The sequence below is a fragment of the Elephas maximus genome, chromosome 1 (assembly GCF_024166365.1).
Source record: "Elephas maximus indicus isolate mEleMax1 chromosome 1, mEleMax1 primary haplotype, whole genome shotgun sequence".
Classification (NCBI taxonomy): domain Eukaryota; kingdom Metazoa; phylum Chordata; class Mammalia; order Proboscidea; family Elephantidae; genus Elephas; species Elephas maximus.
In genome coordinates, this window is record NC_064819.1 from 82,427,228 (window position 1) to 82,453,638 (window position 26,411).

Below are 26,411 nucleotides of genomic sequence, written 5' to 3' on the forward strand. Positions count from 1 at the left end.
AATATCATCAGTCAGAACAAGGCCAGGGGCCAACTGTGGAACAGACGATGAGTTGCTCATATGCAAGTTCAGGATGAAGTTGAAGAAAATCGGAACAAGTCCGTAAGAACCAAAGTACAACCCACACATAAACATAAGCATACAGAAACATATGCCATTGTGCTCCTAGGTATTTACTCAAATGAAATAAAAACTTATTCCACCAAAAACCTGCACACAAATGTTTATAGACACTTTCCTGATTAATTGCCAAAAATGGGAAACAATCAAGACGTCCTTTAATTGGTGAATAAACAAGCTGTGGCACATCCATACAATGGAGTATAATTTAGCAACAAAAGGAAGTGAGCTTTCAAGCTATGAAAAGCCATAAAACCAAACCAAACCTAACCTACTGCGGTCGAGTTGATTCCGACTCATAGTGACCCTATAGGACAGAGTAGAACTGCCCAATACAGATTCCAAGGAGCACCTGGCGGATTTGAACTGCCAACCTTTTGGTTAGCAGCTATAGCACTTAACCATTACGCAACCAGGGTTGCAACCTTAAATGCATATTGCTAAACAAAAAAAAAAAAAAAAAAAAATTTTTTTTTTTTTTTTTAAAGCAAAAGGCCCAGAAAAATAAGCTAGTCTGAAAAAGCTACATATTGTATGGTTTCATATAAAGGACATTCTAGAAAAGGCAAAATTATAGACAGTAAAAAGATCAGTGGATGCCAGCAATTCAGGGGAGGTTGGGAGGGATAAATAGGTGGAACACTGGGCATTTTTAGGACAGTGAGACTATTCTGAATGATTCTGCGATGGTGGACACTTGGCATTACACGTATTACTTTTACAACATCAAACAGCCAAGATACCACCCAGCATTTATACACATATACACAAACATATACACATCCCCATCGGTTTTGAGTGTGACACTAAACCTTAAGTGAAACCTACCACATGCTGTTTCTTGTTCTTACTGTATAAATCCCATGAGCCAACTGAAAAAAGACTGACAGACAAATCATGTTCTGCCAATTTCAAATAAGACTCAATGTTATTTTTATGAGTAGTGGCAAAGTCTCATATATGTGCAAACCAGGATGACAAAAAGCTAACAGGCACTCGAAATCTGGTACCAGCAAATGAATTTTCTCTTAACCTTCATATGCAGTTCAAAGAACTGAATTTTAATCATGATAAATCTCAGGATTCTGGAAGAGTCTTGGAGAAAGCTAATTTGTTTTCCACAAATATCACAATAAATTTCTAATCCCCAAATCTCCAAGTACACTTTTCCACCCTCCACATGCCTATGCTTACTGATCATTCACAAATCCAAGGCTGGAGACCAGAGTACTACCCTGAGTTCACTGTGTAACAATCTCACAAGTGTGTTAAAATAGATCTTGAATTCCTTATCAGTTTATCTTCTTCCTCTTCCAGGATTTCTCCTATGCTCCCCTAACCCCAGTTTTTCCTGCAGCTGCCTCTTGTTTGTCTGAACTCTGGTTCTTGGAACTTGAGCTAGCAGCTTACCTGCCAGCCCTGCAGCTACATGAATCAGGAGAAGCCTTGTGGTCTTGCCTGCTGATCTTGGAATTCATCCATCTTCACAGCCTGTGAGCAAGTCTTGCTCTTCGACCTGCGGATCTAGGGTTCACCAGCCCCTGCGGCTACATGAATCAGGAGAAGCCCTATCTCATCTATGGACTTCGGACCTTCCAGCCTCTACAATCGCCTGAGCTGTTTCCTTGATATAAATCTCTTGTCTGTTGTTGTTGTTGTCAGGTGCCATCGAGTTTCTTCAGACTCATAGTTACCCTTCGCACAAGAGAAGTAAACACTGCCTGGTTCCGTACCATCCTCACAATTCTTGCTATGCTTGAGCCCATTGTTGCAGCCACTGTGCCAATCTACCTCATTGAAGGTCTTCCTCCTTTTCAATGACCTTCTACTTTAACAAGCATGATATCCTTCTCCAGGGACTGATCATCCCTCCTGATAATATGTCCAAAGTATGTGAGATGTAGTCTCAACATCCTTGCGTCTAAGGAGTAGTCTGGTTGTACTTTTCTCTAGACAGATTTGTTCGTTCTTTTGGCAGTTCATGGTATATTCAATAATCTTCACCAAAACCACAATTCAAAGGCATTTTTTCTTCTTTGGCCTTCCTTATTCATTGTCCAGCTTTCTGCATGCATATGAGGTGATCGAAAACACCAAGGTTTGGGTCAGGCACATTTTAGTCCTTAAGGTGACATCTTTGATTTTCAACACTTGAAAGAGGTCTTTAGCAGCAGATTTGCCCAATGCAGTTCATCTTTTGATTTCTTGACTGCTGCTTCCATGCGTGTTGATTGTGGATCCCAGTAAAATGAAATCCTTGACAACCTCAATCTTTTCTGTTTATCAGGATGTTGCTTATTGGACCAGTTGCGAGGATTTTCTTTTCTTTATGTTGAGGTGTAATTCCTACTAAAGGCTGTGGTCTTTGATCTTCATCAGTAAGTGCTTCACGTCCTCTTCACTTTCAGGAAGCAAGCTTGTGTCATCTGCAGATTGGTAATGAGTCTTCCTCCAATCCTGATTCCCCGTTCTTCTTCATATAGTCCAGCTTCTCAGATTATTTGCTCAGCATCAGATTGAAAAAGTATGGTGAAAGAAAACAACCTTGATGCACACCTTCCCTGACTTTAAATCATGCAGTATCCCCTTGTTCTCTTCGAATGACTACATCTTGATCCATGTACAGATTCCTCATAAGTACAGTTAAGTGTTCTGGAATTCCCATTCTCTGCAATTATGTCATCCATAATTTGTTATGATCAGTACAGTCAAATGCCTTTGCATAGTCAATAAAACACAGGTAAACATCTTTCTGGTGTTCTCTGCTTTCAGCCAGAATCCATCTGACATCAGCAATGATATCCCTGGTTCCACATCCTCTTCTAAATCCGGCTTGAATTCTGGCAGTTCCCTGTCAATATACCGCTGCAGCTGCTTTTGAATGGTATTCAGCAAAATTTTGCTGGCATGTGATAATAATGATACTGTTGGATACTTTATGAATTAGGTTGGATCAACTTTCTTGGGAATAGGCATAAATATGGATCTCTTCCTGTCAGCTGGCCAGGTAGCTGTCTTTCAAATTTCTCGTCATAGACGAGTGAGTACTTCCAGTGCGTGCATTTTTTAAAACATCTCCAGTGGTATTCTGTCAATTCCTAGAGCCTTGTTTTTCACCAGTGCTTTCATTGCAGCTTGAACATCTTCCTTCAGTACCATCAGTTCCTAATCATATGGTACCTGCTGAAATGGTTGAACATTGACCAATCCTTCTTGGTATAGTGACTGTGTATTCCTTCCATCTTCTTTTGATGTTTTCTGCATCATTTAATACTTTCCCTGCGGAATGCTTCAGTACTGCAACTTGAGGCTGGAATTTTTGCTTCAGTTCTTTCAGCTTGGGAAATGCTGAGCATGTTCTTTCCTTTTGGTTTTCTATCCCCAGGTCTTTGCACATGTTACCATAATACTTCACTTTGTCTTCTTGAGCCACTCTGTGAAATCTTCCATCTGGCTTTTTTACTTCATCATTTTTTCTTTTTGCTTTAGCTACTAAGTGTTCAAGGGTAAGTTTCAGAGTCTCTTCTGACATCTATTTAAGTCTTTTCTTTCTCTCTTTGATTTTTAGTGCCCTCTTTCTTTCTTCATGTATAATGTCCTCAATGTCATTCCACAACTCGTCTGGCCTTTGGCCATTAGTGTTCAATGTGTTTAATCTATTCTTGAGATGGTCTCTAAATTCAGGTGGGATATACTCAAGGTCATACTTTGGCTCTCTTGGTCTTCTTCTAATTTTCTCCAGTTTCAACTTGAACTTGCATATGAGTAATTGATGCTGTGATCCACAGTCGGCCCCTGGCCTTGTTCTGACGATATTGAGCTTTTCCATCGTCTGTTTCCACAGATGTAGTCAATTTGATTCCTGTGTATTCCATCTGGTGAGGTCCACATGTATAGTTGCCATTTACATTATTGAAAAGCAGGTATTTGCAAGGAAGAAGTCATTGGTCTTGCAAAATTCAATCATGTGATGTCCGGCATCCTTTCTCTCACCAAGGCCATATTTTCCAACTACCGATCCTTCTTCTTTGTTTCCAACTTTCCCTTTCCAGTCACCAGTAATTATCAGTGCATACTGATTGCATATTCGATCAATTTCAGGGTGCAGAAGTTGGTAAAAATCCTCCGTTTCTTCATCTTTGGCCTTAGTTGTTGGTGTGTTTGTGTGTAAATTTGAATAATAGTCGTATTAACTGGTCTTCCTTGTAGGCATATGGATATTATCCTATCATAGATACTGTTGTACTTCAGGATAGATCTTGAAATATTCTTTTTGACAATGAATGCAATGCCATTCCTCTTCAAGCTGTCATTCCTGGCATAGTAGAGCATGATTGTCCAATTCAAAATGACCAATACCAGTCTATTTCAGCTCACTAATGCCTAGGTTATCAATCTTTATGTGTTCCATTTCATCTTTGATGATTTCCAATTTCCCTAGATAAATATTTCGTACACTCCACTTTCCGATTATTAATGGATGTTTGTAGCTGTTTCTTCCCATTTTGAGTAGTGCCACATCAGCAAATAAAGGTTCTGAAAGCTTGACTCCATCCACGTCATTAAGGTTGACCCTCTTTCTCTCTATATATTTATATGTTTCACTGGTTTTGCTTCTGTATAGAACCCAGCCTAAGACATGTACCTCCTTCTGTTTGGAAATGATTTAAATTTTTTTGAAATGAATATATGGCTTCACTCACTTTTGTTTTTGCCTTTTAAATCCTGTCTATTTTTCTTCTATCTTACTCTTATAATTCATCTTTCCCTAAATCCTGAAGCTACAGTTTCATTCATGCCTTATGAATTCCTCTTCTGGACTGTTCGTAGGGCCCCTGAGTTACCTGACATGTTGAGTCGAAAAGAAAAGGTCCTTATAATGAAATGCAGAATGCATCACTATCGGGTTTTCTTCTGTCACTGCTTTCCTCCATCAAATCTGGCACGTACATTCTGATTGAGCAAAAAGCAAATATAATGAAGACTTTTAGGCAGCCAAAAGATTAATTTCTTGAGCTTTGTGCCTCAGGTTAAGACAACTATAGAGGAAATCAGAAGAGCTGGAAATGGGGACTTGATTCTTTGTCACCTGTAATAGAAGACAGAGACTTTTTTGGTCTTTTTATTTATTTTTTCTTTTTCTTTCTTTTTTTTTTTTTTATTGTACTTTAGATGAAGATTCATAGAACAAAGTAGTTTCTCATTAAACGGTTAACACACACATTCTTTTATGACATTAGTGAACATCCCCACTACATGTCAACGCTCTCCCTTCTCAACCTTGGGCTCCCTATTACCAGCTTTCCTGTTCCCTTCTGCCTTCTAGTCCTTGCCCCAGAGCTGGTGGGCCCTTTTGTCTCCTCTTGTTTTACAGGCCTGTCCAATCTTTGGCTGAACTTCAGGAGTGACTTCATTACAGAGCTGAAAGGGTATCTGGGAGCCATACCCTCAGGGTTTCTCCAGTCTTGAAGTCAGAGACTCTTAACAACTCAGGGTTGTGAAGAAGCCACCATGGAAACTTCTTGTGGATATTTATCTGACACATGTTTCCAATCTTCTGCCTTCACTTTCCAGCCCTATAAAAATTAGCATCCTCCACTGGTTCTGGTGCGTCTCTTGCCTAAAGCAGCTGCTGATGCCTCTTAACACCAAGCAACACTACTGCAAAGCTCAAGGAGTGTGAATCTCAGGAAATAACACTTAGGTCTTGAAAAAATTTAGCTAGCAGCACTTCAGGAGTGGGGCTTACACAGTTCAGTGGTAGAGAACATGCTTCGCATGTATGAGGCCCTGGCTTCAATTCTCCACACTTTCTCTGCTACAACACTATTTAAAACCAATCTCAAAGGAACACAAATTCATTTCTAATATTTTGCATTCAATTCCTGCACACATCCACAGCAAAAACATAACCGAACGAACTTCTTTGAATGCTCTTCCATTTCTATGCTATGAGCTTCTACATCCCTTAAGGTGACTGCAACAGCAAAAGGAAGACAAAAAAGGGGAGAAAACAAGAACCAGGTGCTAAGAGAATCTCTTCAATCGCCTGAAACAAAAGCCTGCACCTTAAGCTCCCTTTTTGTACTACAATTAAAGACAGGGAAAGAAGGATGGGGGGGGGGGAGGAGCTTGAAAGGGCCCAGCGGACAGTTTTTTGTTTTTGTTTTTGACCAACTAAACCACAATACCTAGTGAGGCTCCCCGCTGGGCTACCTCGGGATGTGCTGATGTCTAAATTATTTCAGGGCAAAACTGAGTGCATAAGCTTTCCTTCTCCTTGATTCTCATTACCTTGACTCCTTACAGGTGCGCAGCGTCGCCCAAGCAGTGAAACACAGCTTTGGACAATCATCTTCCATTGGGCCAAGCACGGATTCTCCCTACAGACATCGTTTTCCTCTTGCTCTTCACAACTTCTCTGTATTTGGTATGGAGCCCAGATATTGTCTCAAGGAAACTCACAGGCGACAGGCAAAAACCATAAGAGATAAGAAGTGTCGATAAAGCAACGGGAATCCATATTTGGACATGCTTTCTCAGGGGAAACCAGTTATCCTCAAATCAGTTTTTTGCAAGTAGATCACTAGGCGCCCCGGGTGACTGAAACCTCCAATCTTTCAGTTAGCAGCAAGCAAGTGTTAACTATTTAAGTCTACCTTTTTAGTATCTCCTTCCCAGGGAAAAACCAAAATCCAACTGTCCGGTAGGGTTTCTAGAGAGCGGCTGATGGATTCAAGCTGCAGAGGTTTTACTTATCTTTTAATCACTGCGCCACCCGGACTCCTTCCAGGGATAACCAAAAAAAAAAACCAAAGAACAAAGCCCCAAGCCCACTGGCGTGGAGTTGATTCCGTCTCATAGAGACCCTAGAACTGTTCCATGAAGTTTCCAGGAGGCACCGGGTGGATTTGAACTACCAACCCTTTGGTTAGCAAGGGTAGCACTTGACCACTACACCACCAGGGTTTCTCCAAAGAACAGGGAGCAGTTAAGCCCTCGGACAGCCAGGGGCATGCATAAAAACCAAAAAACCCACTACTATGGAGTCCATTCCGACTCACAGCGACCCCATAGGGTTTCCAAGGCTGTAAATCTACGGAAGCCGACTGCCACATCGTTCTGCACCGGAGCCATTGCTGGTTTCAAACCACCACCCTTTGCGTGAGCAGTCGATCACCTTAACCACTGTGCAGTTAAGACAAAAACCAAAACCCGTTGCTGTGGAGTTGATTCCGACTCACAGCGACCCTATAGGACGGAGTAGAACTGCCCCATAGTTTCCAAGGAGCGCCTGGTGGATTCGAACTGCTGACATTTTGGTTAGCAGCTGTAGCACTCAAGCACTACATCACTAGGGTTTCCAAATATGTGAAAGTCATGTTTATTTCAGTATAAACATTTTAAAACCATAAAAATTGCCCCTTGGGCACAAAATGGTGTTCTTAGATATAAAGAATAGACAGGAATCACAATAGTCTGACTTTCCTTATCACTCCAGAAACACTACCTGGCTGCTGGTATTGCGGAACTGCTAAGCTTTCGGTTAATAGTCGACTGCTTTAACCACTGCGCCATCAGCGCTCTGACCTGTTAAGTTAGCAGCCCCCAAGCAGTTGTCCCAAGTCAAACTCGCGAAATCTTAGGTTCAATTTAAAACAGAACTGGCAGCGGTGGGACTGGAACCCACGTCCCCTCAGAGACTGGAGCCTAAATCCAGCGCCTTAGACCGCTCGGCCACGCTACCAAGCGTGTTGATAATCTTTGGAACTATTATTTGTAAAGAAACAAGAATGTTTTCCCACACTATTCCTAAAACAGGTCTCCATGCTAGTTGTCCAAAAAAAAAAAAAAAAAAAAGACACCGATAAATAACAACTAAAATTTATTAGAAATTTATTATGCGCCATGCACTTTCCTTACATTTACTGTCATCCAACCCTCCTAATTGCCTCAGGAGACAGGTACTTTTACTATGATCTCCATTTGCCTGATGGAGAATATGAGGCACAGCGGTAAGTAACTTGCTGGATGTCACTCAGCAGAAGTGATGCTTAAAGCGGAGCGGAAAACTTCACTCTGTTGTATGATTTATTTATTCCGGGGTAAAGTCCTGAAATATCTTTGATCAAGGTTATTGTGACAAACTCAGAGCAACAGCAAACTTATATATGAGGTAGCATTAATTCTTTTGGGAGCATGGAGGTGTATAAGATGTAAAAACCTAATGCTTCAGAAGTTTCACTGAGATCCTTCGAACCAAGAGCCTTGCTGAGGTTGTTCACCTAAGTTCCTTCGTAGTGAAGTAGGCAAAGCGTCAGTCTCAATCTGAAGGTCCCGATGTTCGAGCCTTAGGAAGAGTACCTGGGTTTTCCATCTCTTCTACTTTGTGGGATATGGTTATAAACGGACCTCTACAAACTGTAACTTTTTCCTTTTTTAACACTCTGCCAAGGAGTCCTTCAAGAGCTTTACCTGTCTCCTTTGGTAACAAGACAGCTTTTCAATAGGCTAACTACAGCACAACCTAATACCAAACTCTGGATTAGTTACCTATTACTACTGTATCAAATTACCACAAATGTAATGGCTTAAAAACACACACAAATTTATTATCTTACAGTTCTGGAGGTCAGAAGTGCGAAATGGGCTGTGTTCAGGCCGGATTAAGGCATGTGAGGGCATTAAACATCGATGATCCGTGGTGCCCCTTCCTTCTACTTACTCAGGCATTCCCACGGGGCATGTGAGTTATCTGTATACACGTGTGTGTGTCTTAGCTACCCATGTATTTTTAAATACGACGAAAACATAAATGAACACAAAAGTGGCCTATGCCGTTTTAGCAGAATGAGATGAACAGCATTATGAAAATTTTAGTGGATGTGGGGTACTAAAGTTTTTACTATATAACTAATTTTCTACAAAAAGAATATACTCTGTATTCTACAACAAAGAAAATGAGTCAGCGAGCTTAGTTGTTTCAACACTCAGTGTAAAATTCTATTGATCTTCTACAACGAAGTATTGACTTTTACCATTTTTGCTTTAAACAGCTCATCAATTTTGATGCTTGTTTCATAGAAAATGGTATAATTATAAATGAACCAATGAAAAGATGTCTTAAAAGAAAATTTAATGATCAGAAAAACAAATATTAAGACAAATTACTTTTATTTCTAGGTAGATCTTGCATCTCTAACATGTTATAATTAAAAGCATTTCTTTCTATTTTTTGCTCTTACAAATTCTTCAATGATTTAATCACAGTTAAGCTGCAGAATAATCCCTACTTCCGTACATAATAAAGATAATGGATGGAGTCTTTCTTGAATCATTGCTGTACGATCAGGGTTTTTTCATCTCTTTAGGTTCAAAAATCAGTGGTCTGATGTGCAGTTTGTTACCATTAAAGTTAGGAATACGTGTAAAGCAATTTTAACATTGGGAAATACGCATTGTGTTTTATCTTCTATTATGGAATCCTACGTGCTTGCACGAGTAAAATTTGTCTTTCCTGAACCTGTAAACTTAGTTCTCATGTAAGAATGAAATTGTGGCACTTCTTCATAAAAGTTTGTATTTAAGCCAAGGGGGTGAGCCTGCACTAATTTCTTGGATGCCTTCGTGCAGTCTTTATCAGATATATCCTCACTGTTTAAGAAGGAAAATCTATTTGAAAGAACTTCATATACATTCTTCCTCTTTTCACGCAAGATTCAAGTGAGTCAATGATGGTATATTTTGTGGTTAGGAGAAATTGACCTCTGGCTCTCAATGATACTTCTGAGGTGCTCCTATGATTTTGTTTCTTTCTAGTGCATCTGTGATGGAGAACTGCTTGATAATCAGTATTTGGCAATATTTATATTGTTGTGTTTTCAAAACCTTCTCTTAAATTATGTAAATACCCTATTAATGACTGGTAGAGATCTGTGCACGCCTTTAAATTTACTTCTGAATCTTGGAGACCTTGACTCTTCTGATGAAAATGCCGCAATATGTTATCCCACATAACCAACACAGGCACATACTCTAGTGTTTGCATTTTGTTGGCGGTGTCTTCAGTTTCTCTTTTGGCATCTCCTTTTTTGTGTCTGGTCTTCAGCAATACTTCTAAGGCATCTAGAATCTCACTGTACTATTCCGGGATTGCATTCATTGCTACAGCATGCACTTCCCAACATGTTTTAGAAAGACAATTTAATACTCAGTCAGTGACTAAATATGTTTTAAGAAATGCCCATTGGTTAGCAGAGGTAGCAAAAAATGTGGAGAGGAACTGAACAGTACAAAAAACCCAACTGCTTCCAGACAACAATCTGTTGCAGCTGCATTCTTCGAGATGAAGTGAATATGCAATACATGGTATGAAAATGGTATATTCATTACATTCTAATATTTTCTGTTGTATGCCTTTATCATTGGCAGCATTGCCATACGACTGGCCTCTGCACTTAGAAACATCAGTTTTGCACACTTCACGTAAATAGCAAAGTACTTGATTTGTATTTTCTTCATCCATATGACTTTTTAAGCTAGTAGATGTGATAAATTGCTTAACAGGTTTTCTATCTATGGAGATAAGTATCTTAAAATAATACTTAGCTGATCTGTATGAGCAAGATCAGGAGTGGAATCTACAGACAAACTCAAATATCGAGCTATACTTACGTCACTGAAAATAATTGATCAAACTTGATCATTTATTAAGTTTATTAATTATCACATGTTGTTTTAGACATACATGATGGCTTGCCCTCTCTAGTGTTCTCATATTTTGAGTTGTGACCTGCTAAAAATGGATCAAACTGACAAACAAGCTCAAGTAGACCTTAAAAATTTCTGCTTTGTGGGCCCCCAAACACTTTATTTCTTTCTCAAAAAGACAGTCCACCTTCAGTGATGGTTTTAATGAAAGCACCAACGCATTGCAAAACGGCTTTCCAGTACTGATGTTCTTCATTAATTTGTGTTACCAGTTTATGAGTTAAGTGAAAACAGTGTCTTCAGTTTAAATATGACACCATACAATCTCTGTTTTCACATTTATCAAACATGTTCAAGTGGCTAAATCCATCCATAGTAAATCAAGAATTAAATGATTTAGGACAGAATAGTTTGCGAACAACTGAGAGAGACTCCTTCTTATAATTGTCACCATTAGCTTTGCACCCTAGAAGTATATTCTGGCTACAGAACCTTGTTTGTTTACCATCCAGATTATTTTGACAATGAATTTTCAAATGGTCCACTGTGATGTTGACAATCACTTGGCCCTCTTTTGATCCAGTAATTACATCATTAGAAGAAAAATTATTTTGCAAAGCAGGATCTGTATTTCTGTTATTTATGGGATCTGCAGATACGACAATTTTAGATTCTAAAATAGTTCCACTTTCTACACCATTATTAATTTTTTCTTTTAACTACAGCAAGGAATGGATGCAGAATTTAGAACAAATTCTATTATATTCATAATGCTATTAGTAATTTCAGCACTAGAGGTACCAGTAGAATGATTTGCACCCATTAAAACCTAGTGTTGAAAGGACAAAGTCTCTTCTGATTCATTATGTTTTAAAAAGGAAGTTGATCTTGGAATTGTCTTTAGGAATTCACAAATCTTTTTTCTTTTTATCTTCTGTGAGCTTTCATTTTTGCACTCCACTTAGTTTGAATTTAATTTTTTAACTTGCTTGTACCATAGCAAATAAATTTGAATAATTGAAAATAAATAAAATTGATAAAAGAGGTAAAATTCATAAAATAAAATTTACATTAAAATTTGAATGTTCACACTAAAATTAATATTTGAAAATCAATAAGAATTTAGTTAACAATGTGTAATTTTGTTCTTCAGGTCTGAGATAGTCAAAAGAAATAGTCTTTACAAGGTAGTCAAAAATAATTTCATTCATTTGTGTACAATGTTTGTTGATGGGTTCTTTGCATATCTCCGCAAGTGTTTTTGTCTTGAAATAACACCTAAAAACTTGCCCACTGACTTTTTGTACTTTGATATTGCATCTTCACATTTCATTGTACTACTGTTGATACCTGAACAGGGATAAGAATGATGGCAAAAAGCATAATACAAATACAAGGGTATGCTCAATTTGAAGATGCATTTTGGCTTGTTGAAGATGCATTTTGGCTCGCTTTGTGCAGGACCAGATATATCATGAGTCACATGACTATAGTGCTGCTGGCATGTTCTCACGTGATCTACAAGAGAGAACTAAATGTGAGGCTATACCTGATCTGTCTGAAATGAAAAGGAAAATATAACTGTTATTGTATATAAAATTTATAAAATAAAATCAATATCATTTAACACCCTGTCAGTTCCCTTCAAGCATGGTGCTTGCTTTTCCTCGTGTCTTGTCTGCTTGACATCTATGGGTCCCTGTTTTGTTTTGTTGATGCCCTAAGCACATGTTTACCATGCTTGTTGGGTAATCTGTCCCCGGTCCTATAGGTCTAAACTGAAGATGTTGGCAGACTTGCTTTCTTTCTGGAGACACTGGTGGAGAATTCATTCCTTGACTTTTCTGGTTTCCAGAGGCCACCCACATTCTTGGCTCATGGCTGCATCATTCTGACCTCTGCTTCAGTTGTCTCATTTCCTTTTCTGACTCTGGCCCTCCTGTCTTCCTCTTAAAAGGATCTCATGATTATATTGGGTCCGCCCAGAAAATCCAGATTCATTTTCCCATGGCAACATCCTTAACTTAATCAAATCTGCAAAGTCCCTTTTGCCACGTAAGGTAACATACACACAGCTTTTGGATATTACTACATGGATGTCTTTGCTGGGGCATTATTACACCTATCAGAGGCTGCCCTCTGATCTCCAAATATTCACATCTGACCCACATGCAAATCATTCATTTCATCCCAATACCTCCCCAAATCTCAATCCCATTACAGCATCAACTCAAAGTCCAAAATGTCATCAAAATCTCTTCAGCTGAAAAGTCCCCAATCTTTTCATTTCAATTGCCTAAATTAGGTCTGGATGAAGCTCTGGGTATAATCCATCCTGAGATAAAATTCCCATGTATCTGTGAATCTGTAAAATTCAAGAAACAACTTATCTGCTCCCCAAAATACAATGGCAGAACAGGTATAAGATAATAGTTACAGACATTCCAATTTAAAAAAGGGATGAAATTGAAAGAAAAAAAAAACAGTCACTGGTCCCAAGTAATGTCTAAATCCAGCCAGGCAATCAACATTAGCTTTTAAGGCCTGGAATGAATGCTCTGTGTTTTCATGGCTCTGCCATCGGAGTCATCCTTTCAGAGTCGTCTTTCCATTTTTATGAAATAGAAAGCATGTGTTTGCAGCTGAGCAGTTTCATCAGACCCTTTCATGCCTGAGGAATATTAGGAGTGTGAGATAGGTATTGAGGGGTATGTGATTTACTGAGGGGGTTGCCTTTAGGATGGGAAAGGGAAAGTAGCCAAGCATTAATATGTCCTTGGGTGAAGTCTGGATTTGGCCTGACCCATGTAGCTATGAGTCGGAATCAACTGTAGGGCAATGGGTTTGTTTGTTTTTATGTGACAGGGGAACTGGGGTATAAATCCCATGACAGAATTGTCCTTGAGTCAAGGGGTTTGGACTTTTGCACCTTCCATCCCCTCCAGTCAGTCATTGAGTGTTACTGGGAATGGAATGGTGGCATAATCTCCAAACCAAGGCAATTCACTGGAGAAGGTCACAGGGATAAACCATTGCAGGGTTGGGGGAAGTGGCTATAAAAAGAAAGTGGGAAAATTAAAGAAGTTGGTAGGAGTACTAAGATCATGTACTACTGAAAAACAATTAGATGAGTGGAAGATACTCTAGGTTTGTAATTTTATATCTGAAGTGTGAATGTCCCATGTGTCATGTCTTAATTTAAATTGAGGCTAGAATCACATAGAGTGAAATGCAGTGCAATGAATAATACATATATATACACCATGGAACCAACATCCAGACCAAGATAAAGAAATTTTCACCTCCCAGGAGCTCCTTTGTACCTCATCCCAATCAATTCTAATTTTCTGACCTCTACTAGCATAAATTACTTTTTCCTGTGCTGTGAAAAATAAGAAATAAAATCATATAGCACATGTTCATTTTAGTATGAGTTCTTTCACTCAATATGTTTTTTATTAGATGTACCCATACTGTTTCTAGTAGCAGTATTTCTTTCTTATTGCTTTGTCATATTCCATTGTGTGAATACTGGAATCAGACCTTTTTCATTCGTTTTACTGTTGCTATACAATTCAAATGGACAATGCTGCTATGAACGTTCTTGTACATGTTTTTCAAGGGCAATAGCATGCATTTTCCTAGGGTCTAACTGCAGCTGTGGACTTGCTGGGTTGTAGGTTGTATGTATATTTTATTTGAGGCAAGATTTGCAAATAGTGTACCAAAGTGGATATACCAGTTGACAGTCTCATCAGCAATCTATTAAAGTTTCAGTTCAGGATTGTCAGAGACACTTGGTGAAAGGTAGTATTATTTCATTGTATTTAATAATTGTGTTTATGTATTTTTTTAGTGAAGTATATGTTTAGTCTTTGCTATTTCTCATTTATTTTCAGTCTTTTTTTCTTAGTGTTTCATAGGAGTTCTTCAAATAGTCTACATAAGGGTTCTTTGTCAAATATAAGTATTGAAATCTTCTAGACTGTGGTTAATTCCCTATTGTTAAGGAGAAGGTGGCTTGAAAAACTTCGTAAGATGAGGAAAAAAAAGAAAAAATGGATAGGGAGAGAAGTGGAAAAAACAAAAGAAAGTTCCATTACATCTTTCCTGGTGGTTGCAGAAAAAAATGGACAGGGCAATTTACTAGGGCAGGAAACTTGGAGTGGGATAATGGGGTGGAATGTCCTAGGAAGAGAAGGTGTTTTTGGTCTGCAATTTCTTTACTTATTTCCTGGTGCAGTTTAGAGGTTTAAAAATAGTGAAATTTGAAACATTAGATTTTCTATCTGATCATCTATTGAATTTACCAAAACCCCTTAGAAATATGGCTAATATTTCAAGGAGGATTTTCATGAAGTTTCTGTCGTGAGAGAGTTGTGGCTTAAGAGGAGAGTACCCTTTCCTTGAGACGGCTTGAAACCGTGCACACTCATCTGCTTTTTACAATTCCCAACAGCTCTGCACGTCTCTCCTTTTTCAAGTATGTTTTGCGTACTCCTACTTAATAAACACATTACCCGATGGATTGCCTTGAGATGTTTCCCCGTTTCTACTCCGTGTTTCTCCTTACCACCCAGGGCGCCCGTGCCAACACAAGGAAGACAAAGAAAAGGAAGGAAATAGAGAATCAGAGTTGGCTTGCTCAGGTTTTTCTCATTTCGAAGCCAGAAGCCCGCCACGCCATCAACTGGCTCACTAATCCTCTGTTCCCTTTTCCAGAGTCATGGAAGACAAATTCAGAAAAAGGACTGAAAAAAGAGAAAAAGAACAGGCTCGATCATTTCGTTTGAAATTCCCTTAGTTTTCCGAGCAGTGCTTGGAGCGTGAAAGAGCCAGAGGTTACCAAGCAGAAAAGCATAGCCCCGTTTTACGTATTCCTCCCCTTTGTCATCTTGTAATAATGTAGAGCAAATTAAGAGTAAATATTTGAAAAAACAGTAGCCATGATCATGTTTTTTACCAACGATTAAAACAGAACTTCCGAAGTTGCTGAAATAGTTCAGTTGGGAGAGCGTTAGACTGAAGGTCTAAAGGTCCCTGGTTCGATCCCGGGTTTCAGCAACTCATTTCGGTTTTGCATAACTGCATTCTTAAAAAACATTGCATTCCAAGGCTTTGGAGTCTAATAGAACTATACAGCACAAGTATCCGACGCAGAACTATAGAAAAAAAGAGAGAGTTGTGGCTTAAGAGGAGAGTATCCTTTCCTTGAGATGACTTGAAACCGTGCACACTCATCTGCTTTTTACAATTCCCAACAGCTCTGCACTTCTCTCCTTTTTCAAGTATGTTTTGCGTACTCATACTTATTAAACACATTACCCGATGGATTACCCTTCCGAAAAGGTCTGGAAATCTGCTTCCTTAAAAATTGTTGTTGGTTGCTATCCGGGCGATTCTGACTCATGTTGACTCCACGTAATCTTAAATGAAGCAGAAGGCCGTGACTTTTCTTCCGGTAGAACCACCAATCTTTAGGTTAGCCCAGACTCAAGCCGGTTACCGTCGAGTCGATTCCGACTCACAGGGACCCTATAGGGCAGAGTAGAACTGCCCCGTAGAGTTTCCAAGGAGTGCCTGGCGGGTTTGAACTGCGGATTCTTTCTGGCGGGTTCGAACTGCGGATCCTTTGGTTAGCAGCCCTAGCACTTAACCACTACGCCACCAGCGAGTCCATAGGAGAGTAGAATTGACCTATCGAGTTTACAATAAAGCCTGGTGGATTCGAACTACTGATCTTAACCACTAAGCCACCAAGGTTAGCATTCAAGTGCAATTGTACCCCTGGTCATCCGCAAAGATTAAACCAAAACCCCAAAACCACCATGGTGGAGTAGATTACGACTCACAGCTGTAATCTTTTCCGGAGCCGACCGACCTCCTTCTTTCTCCCGCATAGGCGCTGGTGAGTTCAACCGCCAACCTTTCGGTTAGCAGTCCAGCCCCTAACCACAGGGCACACCTTACAGATTACAGCCAAAGAAAACTTATGGAGCAGTTCAACTCTGCAACACATGGGGTCTCCATCCATGAGTTGGATGTATTTGATGGCAATGGAGGAATACCCATCCAGCATCAACAGGGAATGTTTTACCTTCCCCCATTCCAATTTCGTGTTTTCCTTCTGTCTCCCACAGTGAGAGCCCTGGTTTCCAATAACCTCAATACGTGTACTCATTTTCTCAAGCCTAAAATTTACACGAAATAATATCAGAATTGCTACACCCATACATTATTTAAATTAAAAGAAAACACTACTACATAGAGTTTAACATTTACTTACCATTCTTGTTTACAATGAGGACAAAGCACTAAGGAAAACTTCTACTTGAATCTGTTCTCTCTTTTTTCTCCTATGTGGATATGTTATGCTTTTGAAATATGTTAGATTTATTTGTTCCTATTTGTATTTAATTTTAGAGTATTTTCACAAACGAGTTAGTTTTATTTACTTATTTGCCTCCCTAAAACATTAGTATGTTTCCAAGAGTCAAAAGAATACAGAAAGTTATATTCAGACAAGTCCAGGAAAATGTTTATCCTGTAATTCACCCAGGTGATGGAATGGAAGCAGGCTCCGGGCAATCTGGTGGAAGACCATCAACCAGGAGCAATATCTTTCTTCTTAGCACTAAGGTATCCTCCTCTAGGTTTGCTCGTGTCCGAGAGAGCACAGCGTCGGGAGTTTGGAAACAGTTGAATTGAACATAAAGTGAATTTATCTTGACTTAGTCCTAAAAGACTCTGAAAACAGTCCTGAAGACTCCTCTGCAGTAGGTAGGGTCTTGCTGGAGTTACAGTTCTGTGGTAGAATGTGTGCTTAACATGCAACAAGCCCTGGGTTCAAACCCCAGTATCTCCACTTTTCTTTTCTCGCAATAAAAAAAAAAAAAAATCTTACTCTCAGAAACTTACTTCTTTCCTAAGTTGACTTGTTTTGGCCTTGGTGTTTCTTTATTAACTAACTAGTTGAGACGATGATGCTCACTTAAATTTATTTGTTGTCATTTCTAATATCCATACATCCTCTTCAAGCACTCTCAACAATCACTGATATAAGGGCCACTGTCTGCACCACTCAAAGACTTAGTGGTCCCTTGAAAGGGTTTGCGGGAAAGCTGAATGCAAAGAGGCTCGAGAATCTGAAAGAAGAAAAACCTGCTCTGTGCTTGGGAAAAATCAATGTTCCTTCTCTGGGACGGAGAACACAGGATTCTCATAGAATGTCAGGGAAAGGAGAATTAATTCCTGCCAAAGAAGAGAGCCATTTTTTTGTCTCATATCCTTCTCTGGCATGTTCTAAAACACTGAGAAGTAGATGTTTAACCCAGGTTTGGGCTGAGGAGGCAAAGACTCGCTGCCAAGTCTTTTCAACCTCTCATTCACAGACACGGATATCGAGACATGGAGATTGAGCAGGCGGAAGCCATCAAAGATCATAGCAAAGTCTTTGTCCATCTGTTATGAACTCTTGAGGAGGCTGCCAAAGAAGAAATAGAGCGCAAATCCTAAACACTCATGGGTCAAAAGAGGGGAGCACAGACACACTAACCCAGAGACCTCGGGTAAGGTCTACATTGTTTCAGGGCAGTTGCCAAATCCTTGTGGAATGATTCTACATTTCCCTATAAATATTTTCAATCACTGATCCTGAGAATAAAAATAACAATCTTGATGAATCAACGAGAATTCAACCATGCAATCTATAAAATATGAACTAAAATGCTTTTCGTGTTTTGAACTAAACTAGGAGAAAATCTTTTAGGGGACCCTGTAGAGGAAGGCTTGAAGCGAGGAAAGGGTTAGTTTCTTCATAGAAGGGGGGATGGGTTATGGTAGAGGAGATGAGAAGCCAAGAGTCCTGAAGTTCTTTTATAATGCATTATCCCCTTTACTCTTCTTTCCAAAAGCTGTAACTATCTGCTTTTTACCAGTCTGTCACAGGTAATCCCTAAGCCAATTTTGAGGTCACCTACCTGAGTTGCCAGGGACTAACCTTCACTGACTCATACTCATAGCGGCCCTATAGGGCAGAGTAGAACTGCCCCCACAGAGTTTCCAAGGAACGCCTGGCGGATTCAAGCTGCTGATCCTTTGGTTAGCAGCCATGGCACTTAACCACCAGCCACCAGGGTTTCTGAGTCGGAATTGACTCCATGGCATAGGGTTTGGTTTTGGTTTGGTAATCTTCATTGCCTCTGTGCCTATACTAAGACTGAGGAAAAGGTGGCTGAGTATGTAATCATGAGCAGTTGTATAGTCTTTGGCTTTCTGTGGTCACAGTTCCCCTCTTTAAACTTCTTTTGAGCTAAGAGCAGGATGTGAAAAGTAAAGGGGCCAGAGAGAATTTCTTTAGAAAAAAGTTGAGTTTCAAGAGGTTTCATTTAAGAGTTAGGAATATAAGGAGCAAACAAATGGGAACTTTCTTTATTATTATTATTTGCATTTCAAGCAAGACCTAGTAAACTTCCCCAGTCTCAGCGGTGCTTAATATCAAAGCTGCCAGGCCCCTCCTGCTTCTGCTCTCAACACTGCTCTCACCACATCCATGCATGGAAATCGTAAATTCCTGCAGCTGCCAGGGCAAAACCAATAGTGAAGAAGTCTGAATCACAAAATAAATAAATAAATTCAAACTTGCTTGAGCCCTCCACAGTGCTCAGCCTGTCTACCCCGAGAAGGAAAGAGCAACGAATCACTCTCAAAGGCAAGGTAGTCTTGAGCAAAACGAACTGATTCCTTTTCTGGGATAATCCTGTTTCTCTTTTCCTTGTCCTCTTCCTCTCTCCCCTTTTTCTCCTTCTCTTCCTTTATTTCACCCCACTCCCACTCTTTACTCTGCATTAGCTGATACTCCTCTCTCTTTCCTCATGTGCACTCCAGAATGTTTTCACAGTAGTTCAGCACACTCCTAGTCCCGTGCATGCCCATTTTAATCTCTGTATTGAGATTCATGTGTAGTTGATACCCTTTTTAATCCTATCAGTTGATGATTTTTTCCCCTGTATGCCGATGGCACTAGTTTTTTTTTTTTTTTTTATGCCCAGTGTAAGTTCTCCACAGCATAGGCTGAGGCTTTTTCAGGCCAACTGCAGAGCTGGCACAAAGGGAAGGCAAATGAATGTTTTGCTTGTGAGACAGAACCCCCACAGTGCTATATTCTTTACCTGGAGTCCCCCCCTGCAGGGTTGTATTGGAAAATTATTTCCTTTGCTGTGCTTCACCCCTTCCCCCTCAGCTTTGAATTTGAAGCCTGCTCTTTTTTTTTTTTTTTTTTCCGCTTGGAAGTTATATGTACACCCCATTGCACCTACATAGTATGATTAAGAATGTTGCAGACAAAACTTGTGTGAACTCCCTACTTGTAAGCCCTTGGTGGATTCATTTGTTCCTATTCGTATTTAATCTTAGACTATTTTCACAAACACTTGAGTTTTTGTGAAACTTGGTGAGCAGTCTTGGGAGCAGTAACCACAGACCGACTCCATTTCCTTGGACAATGAAATAAAGGTGCCTTTTTTTTCAACCATCTCGGTCTCTCATTTACTGGCCAATAAAGTCATGCCAAATAAGAACCCAGGGTTTCCACCTGGTAACACTAGAACTGAGAAGTCTTGGACCTCACGCCGGGAAGAAAGCAGCTGTAAAAGAATCTAAAATATTTTTTGGAGGAAATATTTTAAAAACTTATATCTGAAATTACAGTCACAACCAAAATGTGGTTAAGGCAGAAAGCCTTGACTCCGCTCATCCGAGGCTGAGGTTTGAGAACCTGTTCAGGCACATGGAGGACTTTTATTAAAATTCACTTTGTAAATGGTCTTCAGCTGCTGCGATTTCCTCATTCATTCCTGAGAGGCTGATTCTGAAAGATGAGCTGTCACCAAATGGAGACCTTCTTCTTTATTTTGCATACTCTTCTTTGTTTTCAGTCACATCTGAAGCCCGTTTTTGGACCACAGCTCTCTGGCACATACACTACTTGTCTTCTGGCTTCTCTAGCCTCCTTAGCCTTGATTCACATATGTAAATTAGAGTTACAAATAAATAATATTAATTTTACTTCCGTGTTTAGCTAAAGGAGTCCTTGGGTGGTGTAAATGGTTAACTCACTGGGCTGATAACCCAAGAGCTGGATGTTGAAATCCACCCAGAAGCACTGGGAAGAAAAAAAACAGCCATTACAAACCGTATGGAGCACAATTTTACTCTGCCCCAAGGGGTCGCCATTCATCAGAATCACCTCTAATCCACTGGTTTGGTTTTTTTGTGTGTGTTTTTATTTGTTTTATTTTAGCCAATAATGGCAAATTATAAATATAGAAAGCAGACTTGATTAAGATCACGGTCATTTTAAAACAATAAATTATAAAAGTAAATAATAGTACTTCCTCAGATTTTTATCTTCTCTTGGGTTCTACGTGTCGAACAAATTTCACAATATCATAAGCAGCAACAGAGTTCTACTGCTTGATCATTAAGTGGCCAGCTCCACATTCCACTCACCCAATTCCTGAAATTGTTTCTACTTTATTTAATTGGAAGAGTCCAATATTCTGGCACAGTCAAATTGATACAGAAGTTTCTAATGCCCACAGACAGGTAAAACACAGTTCTTAGAAGGCATCAATCTGCAGACCAAAATTTGAACAGCACTAACGAAGAGATAGGATCTACTGGGGGTGAGATGATATCCAAAGAAATCTTTTCTTCTTTTTGTTTAAGTTGAGGCTTGGTTCATGAAGAGGAAAATGCATACAACTTATTCAGCTTAATGACTTATTACATAAGTATATCTCATATAGCCAACATTCAGACCAAGATAAGAAATTTTTCAGCTCTCAGAAGCTGAAATTGTATTTGTATCTATCCCAATTAATTCCAATCTTCTGACCTCTACCACTGTTTTCCTGTGTTTTGAAATACTATAGGTGGAATCATACAATATGTGTTCATTTCAGTATAGACTCTTTCACTCAACATAATTTTTATTAGATACATCCATATTGTGTCTAGTTGCAGTAGTTCTAATTTATTGCTGTCATATCCCATTGTATTACTACTGTACACCACAATTTTTTGTTCATTTTGCTGTTGATGTACATATAAAACAACTAATGCTGCTGTGAACATTTTTGTACATATGGTTCAAGGAAAATAAGCCTTCGTTTTTCTTGGGTCTAAATGCAGCTGTGGAGTTTTAGGGTTATAGGTCTTATATATATTTTGTTTCAGGCAATATTTCTAAATAGTCTACAAGTGTGAATGTGTCAGTTGACAGTCTCATCTGCAATGTAGGAAAGTTTCAGTTGTTCCATATCATCAGTGTCACTTGATGTTTTCAATTCTTTTATCTTCAGCAATTTTGGTGGAGGGGAGTATCATTTCATTGTGTTTTAATCTGCATTTTCCTTATAATTAATGACGTCCAGCACCCGACCAGATCAGCTACAGGACTGGCTGCAAGGGGCATAGGTCCAATTCCATGTGGGAAAAAAAAGTCCTTGGTAAGGCAGCTGTAGTCGTGGCCAAGTGGTTAAGGCGATGGACTAGAAATCCATTGGGGATTCCCCACGCAGGTTCGTAATCCTGTGGACTACGGACTATTTGGGGCCCTGGGGGTGTATTGGTAAAGAGTGGCTCCTTGGAAAGCGCATGGGTCACTGATCATTCCGAGTTCTAGTTTGCTCCACTGTGACGGTTTTTAGTTTCTTTTAGTTTTGTTTTGCTTTTTAGGTCTTCTGTGGCCCTCAGCCTTGAACGTGCCGAACCCGCCCTTGACAGAGCTGCCTTCATAAGAGATTTCGAGGCATTTCTCTCTCCCCGTGTGGTTGATGGTTTGGGCGGTGAAGAGATGGTTGGAGGTGTCAAAATATTTCTCCACGGCCTTGCCAGGGGAATCAAGGACTCCATCTGGGGTATCTATACCATTTCGAAGCTGGACGCTCCAATACTGTAAAGAGGGAGGAAAAGCATAGAACAAGGCTAGTAGCGACCTGACGCAGAAAGGACCCCAGAGTACAGAGCCTAAACAAGACAAGTGAGCCACGTATTGCTGGTACAATTTTCCAGTGCTGCGCTTGGAATGGAGGAATATTCTGCTTGAGTCCCCTCGTTTCATCAAGTGTTTATTCCTGTGATTCAGTCAGTAACAGCACAAATTATTGGTGATCTATCACTATCGAGACGTTTGATTGTGGCTGGAATTCTTCCTCACGTCAATTTTCAGTGCTCTTTGGGTGCTTCCCTGTTCGTGCTTAGCAAAGTTGTCAATGTCATTTGGTTCCAAAATATAGCTGACCAGGCTTTTGAGGTATCAGAGAGGAAGCCTCACCCATTCCCTAGTGTCAGGAAAGCAATTGCTGATATGCTCTTCAACCTCTGCCGCAGGCTCTTTTCCTTCTCCAAGGGAAGTTTGGGAGTCTCTTCATCCATCCTGTTATTCAGCTGGTTTGTCTCCTGCATATGTCCCTTCTATATTCACTACACTGCTTTGAATAGTACTGATTCAATAAAGGAATTGAAATGCACTAGCTGTTGTCAAAAATAGAAAGAAACTGGCCCTCCTACTTTGAATTTGGTTTGCCCTTTGCTTTGCTCACAGCAACGCAGTTCTCATACATTATCAGTGGCTGCCTCTTCCATCCTCTTTCCTTTATTCATTATCAGCACCAATGAAGCAAAGGTCCCTGGCAAAGTGTATCATTTTTAAGTTAAGCCTCTTCTCTCTGGTGGTCTTATTAACAGACCCTTCCATAAGATGGTCTACCTGCAGTCTGCTCAAACTCTGCAGAGAAGTTCCATTCACCACGTCCATCTCCTGCCAAACTTAATGCTGCTGCAGGCCACTGACTTCACCGGCCACCCACAGGGAACAGGTAGGATTGGAAGGAGGATGTGGCAGCTCTTTTCCCTGTTCACCTCCCCTGACCCAGGGAAGATAGGCCTCTTTCTGCCAAGGGCACTTTACATATTCTGTTCTCTCAGAGGAATTGGAATTTTGTCTCTGGTGCACTTAAGCAGAATCTTCCCGACACTAGTATGTGGATTTTAAGGCCATGAGTCTGAAAAGAGCACATGTTTTCCTGTAGCTATTTTCTAGCATTTGCCAGACCTTGTGCTATTTTTTTTTTTTTTCTGCCTGTGTCATTTACCCTCCCACCTCCCTTCCCTGCCTTCCACCCTTGGATGAATGGATTTTGTAAAGCTAGCTGTTGTAATTTGTGGATTTGTTATTTCTGTTGTTTTTCTGTGAAGCACATACATTGGATGTGATGGGTGAAGGGGTGTCTCAGTTGCTCCTGATCACTCCCTTTACAGCTGTCACTGTCGTGTTTTTCGTAACTTGGGTTAGGTTTTGGTGTCTCTTGTTCCACTGCAACAAATGAGTCTGAAGAAATGCGACAAGAGGAAAGACCTGGCAGCCAAATCTGTTGGGTTTTGAGGAGTGTTTTTCTTTCTTCCCCTTAAAGAGAAAAGATTTCTTCACTGGGACATAAAGTATCCCAACGATAAGGAATTACCAATTCTGGAAAAGTGCCACTGCAACAGAGAATGATCAGAGAACCTGAACTTTTTAACACTGGAGGTCTGAGGTTTACTGTTGGCCATCGTTGGGTCTCTTTGGTATTTCAAAGGAATATTAACCCCGTGCAGTCGAGTCGATTCCGACGCATAGCGACCCTATAGGACAGAGTAGAACTGCCCCATAGAGTTTCCAAGGAGTGCCTGGCGGATTTGAACTGCCGACCCTTTGGTTAGCAGCCTTAGCACTTAACCACTAGGCGACCAGGGTTTCCAAAGGAATATTGGGTGCTGCTAATAGGAACTGAAGGGGTATGTTTATTAAACCCATTGAACCTGTGGGGAGCAAAAAGCAATAAAAGCCATGTTCATGAAACAAAGCATTATTAGGGAATTTCCATACAGAGGTTGACAGTAAGATTCTCACAAAGGACAGAGAAGCATTGATTGTCACCCAGGTAGAGGTCCAGCCAAGGTAGTGTGAGTTGTGGGCTAATATACCTGGTCTTTATGTGGAAGGATGTGTGCAGGGAGACCAGGGAAAACATATTCAATCTTTGATGGATAGGGTTGTTTTTGTACTAGTTAATGGGATCCCCTTGGCAGTTACCATAAAGTTAGGTGTTAATTGTGTTTTTTCCTGGCCCAGGTCACTGCTCAGTCAAGGCCTCTGGTTTTTCATCAGAGTCCTTTGCAGGCAGACCTATGTTGTATTGTTCCTGGCCCTCACACCAGTAACTTCTAAAATTGCTTATTGGGCAGTTGAGTATACTCTTTTGTGAAGCACATGTTTAATCTTTGCTTTTTCTCATCAGTTTTTCAGGCCTTTTCTTATTGTTTTGTAGAATATCTCCAAATATTCCATATAAGGACCCTCTGTCAAATAGAAGTATTGAAATATCTTCTCCCATGCAAGAAAAATTTTGCTGAAAATCATTCAGAAAGGTTGCAGCTGTACATAGATAGGGAACTGCCAAAAATTCAAGCAGATTCAGAAGATGATATAGAATGAGGGATATCATTGCTGATGTCAGATGGATCATGACTGAAAGCAGAGAATACCAGAAAGATGTTTACCCGTGTTTCATTGACTATGGAAAGGCATTTGACTGTGTGGATCATAACAAATTATGGATAACATTGTGAGGAATGGGAATTCCCGAACACTTACTCGTGCTCATGAGGAATCTGTACATAGAACAAGAGGCAGTCATTTGAAGAGAACGGGGAGATACTGCATGGTTTAAAGTCAAGAAAAGTGTGCATTAGGGTTGTAACTTTTTACTATATTTATTCAATGTGTATGCTGAGAAAATAATACAAGAAGCTGGAATATGTGAAAAATGTAGCATTGCAATTCGAAGAAGACTCATTAACGACCTGCAATATACAGATGATACAACCTTCCTTGCTGAAAATGAAGAGGAGTTGAAGCAATTACTGATGAAGATCAAAGACCACAGCCTTCAGTATGGATTACACCTCAACATAAAGAAAACAAAAATCCTCACAACTGGAACAATAAGCAACATCATGAAAATGGAGAAAATATTGAAGTTGTCAAGGATTTCATTTTACTTTGATCCACAATCAACACCCATGGAAACAGAAGTCAAGAAATCAAAAGATGTATTGCATTGGGGAAATCTGCTGCAAAAGACCCCTTAAAGTGTTTAAAAGCACAGATGTCACCTTGAGCATTAAGGTGCACCTGACCCAAACCATGGTGTTTTCAATTACCTCATATGCATGTGAAAGCTGGACAATGAATAAGGAAGATCAAATAAGAATTGATACCTTTGAATTATGGAGTTGGCGAAGTATACTGAATATATCACGGACTGCCAGAAGAAACAAAATAATTTGTCTTTGAAAAAGTACAGCCAGAATGCTCCTTAGAAGAAGGATCGCGAGACTTCGCCTCACATACTTTGGACCTCTTAACAGGATGGATTAGTCCCTGGAGAAGGGCATCGTGCTTGGAAAAATGGAGAGCCAGCAAAAAAGAGGAAGACTGTCAATGAGATTAATTGACACAGTGGCTGCAACAGTGC

The 26,411-nt window shown here is 39.9% G+C and overlaps 3 non-coding genes and 1 pseudogene across 3 annotated transcripts; 3 read left to right on the forward strand and 1 right to left on the reverse strand.

The window, feature by feature from the left end:
- Positions 1–7,785: 7,785 nt before the first annotated feature.
- Positions 7,786–7,867, reverse strand: TRNAL-UAG (transfer RNA leucine (anticodon UAG)). The gene has a single exon. It is a non-coding gene; the product is annotated as a tRNA-Leu (tRNA).
- Positions 7,868–15,821: 7,954 nt separating this feature from the next.
- Positions 15,822–15,894, forward strand: TRNAF-GAA (transfer RNA phenylalanine (anticodon GAA)). The gene has a single exon. It is a non-coding gene; the product is annotated as a tRNA-Phe (tRNA).
- Positions 15,895–22,351: 6,457 nt separating this feature from the next.
- TRNAS-AGA (transfer RNA serine (anticodon AGA)) lies at positions 22,352–22,434 on the forward strand. The gene has a single exon. It is a non-coding gene; the product is annotated as a tRNA-Ser (tRNA).
- A 232-nt stretch (positions 22,435–22,666) lies between these two features.
- On the forward strand, positions 22,667–23,685 carry LOC126077471 (etoposide-induced protein 2.4-like; annotated as a pseudogene).
- Positions 23,686–26,411: the final 2,726 nt, after the last annotated feature.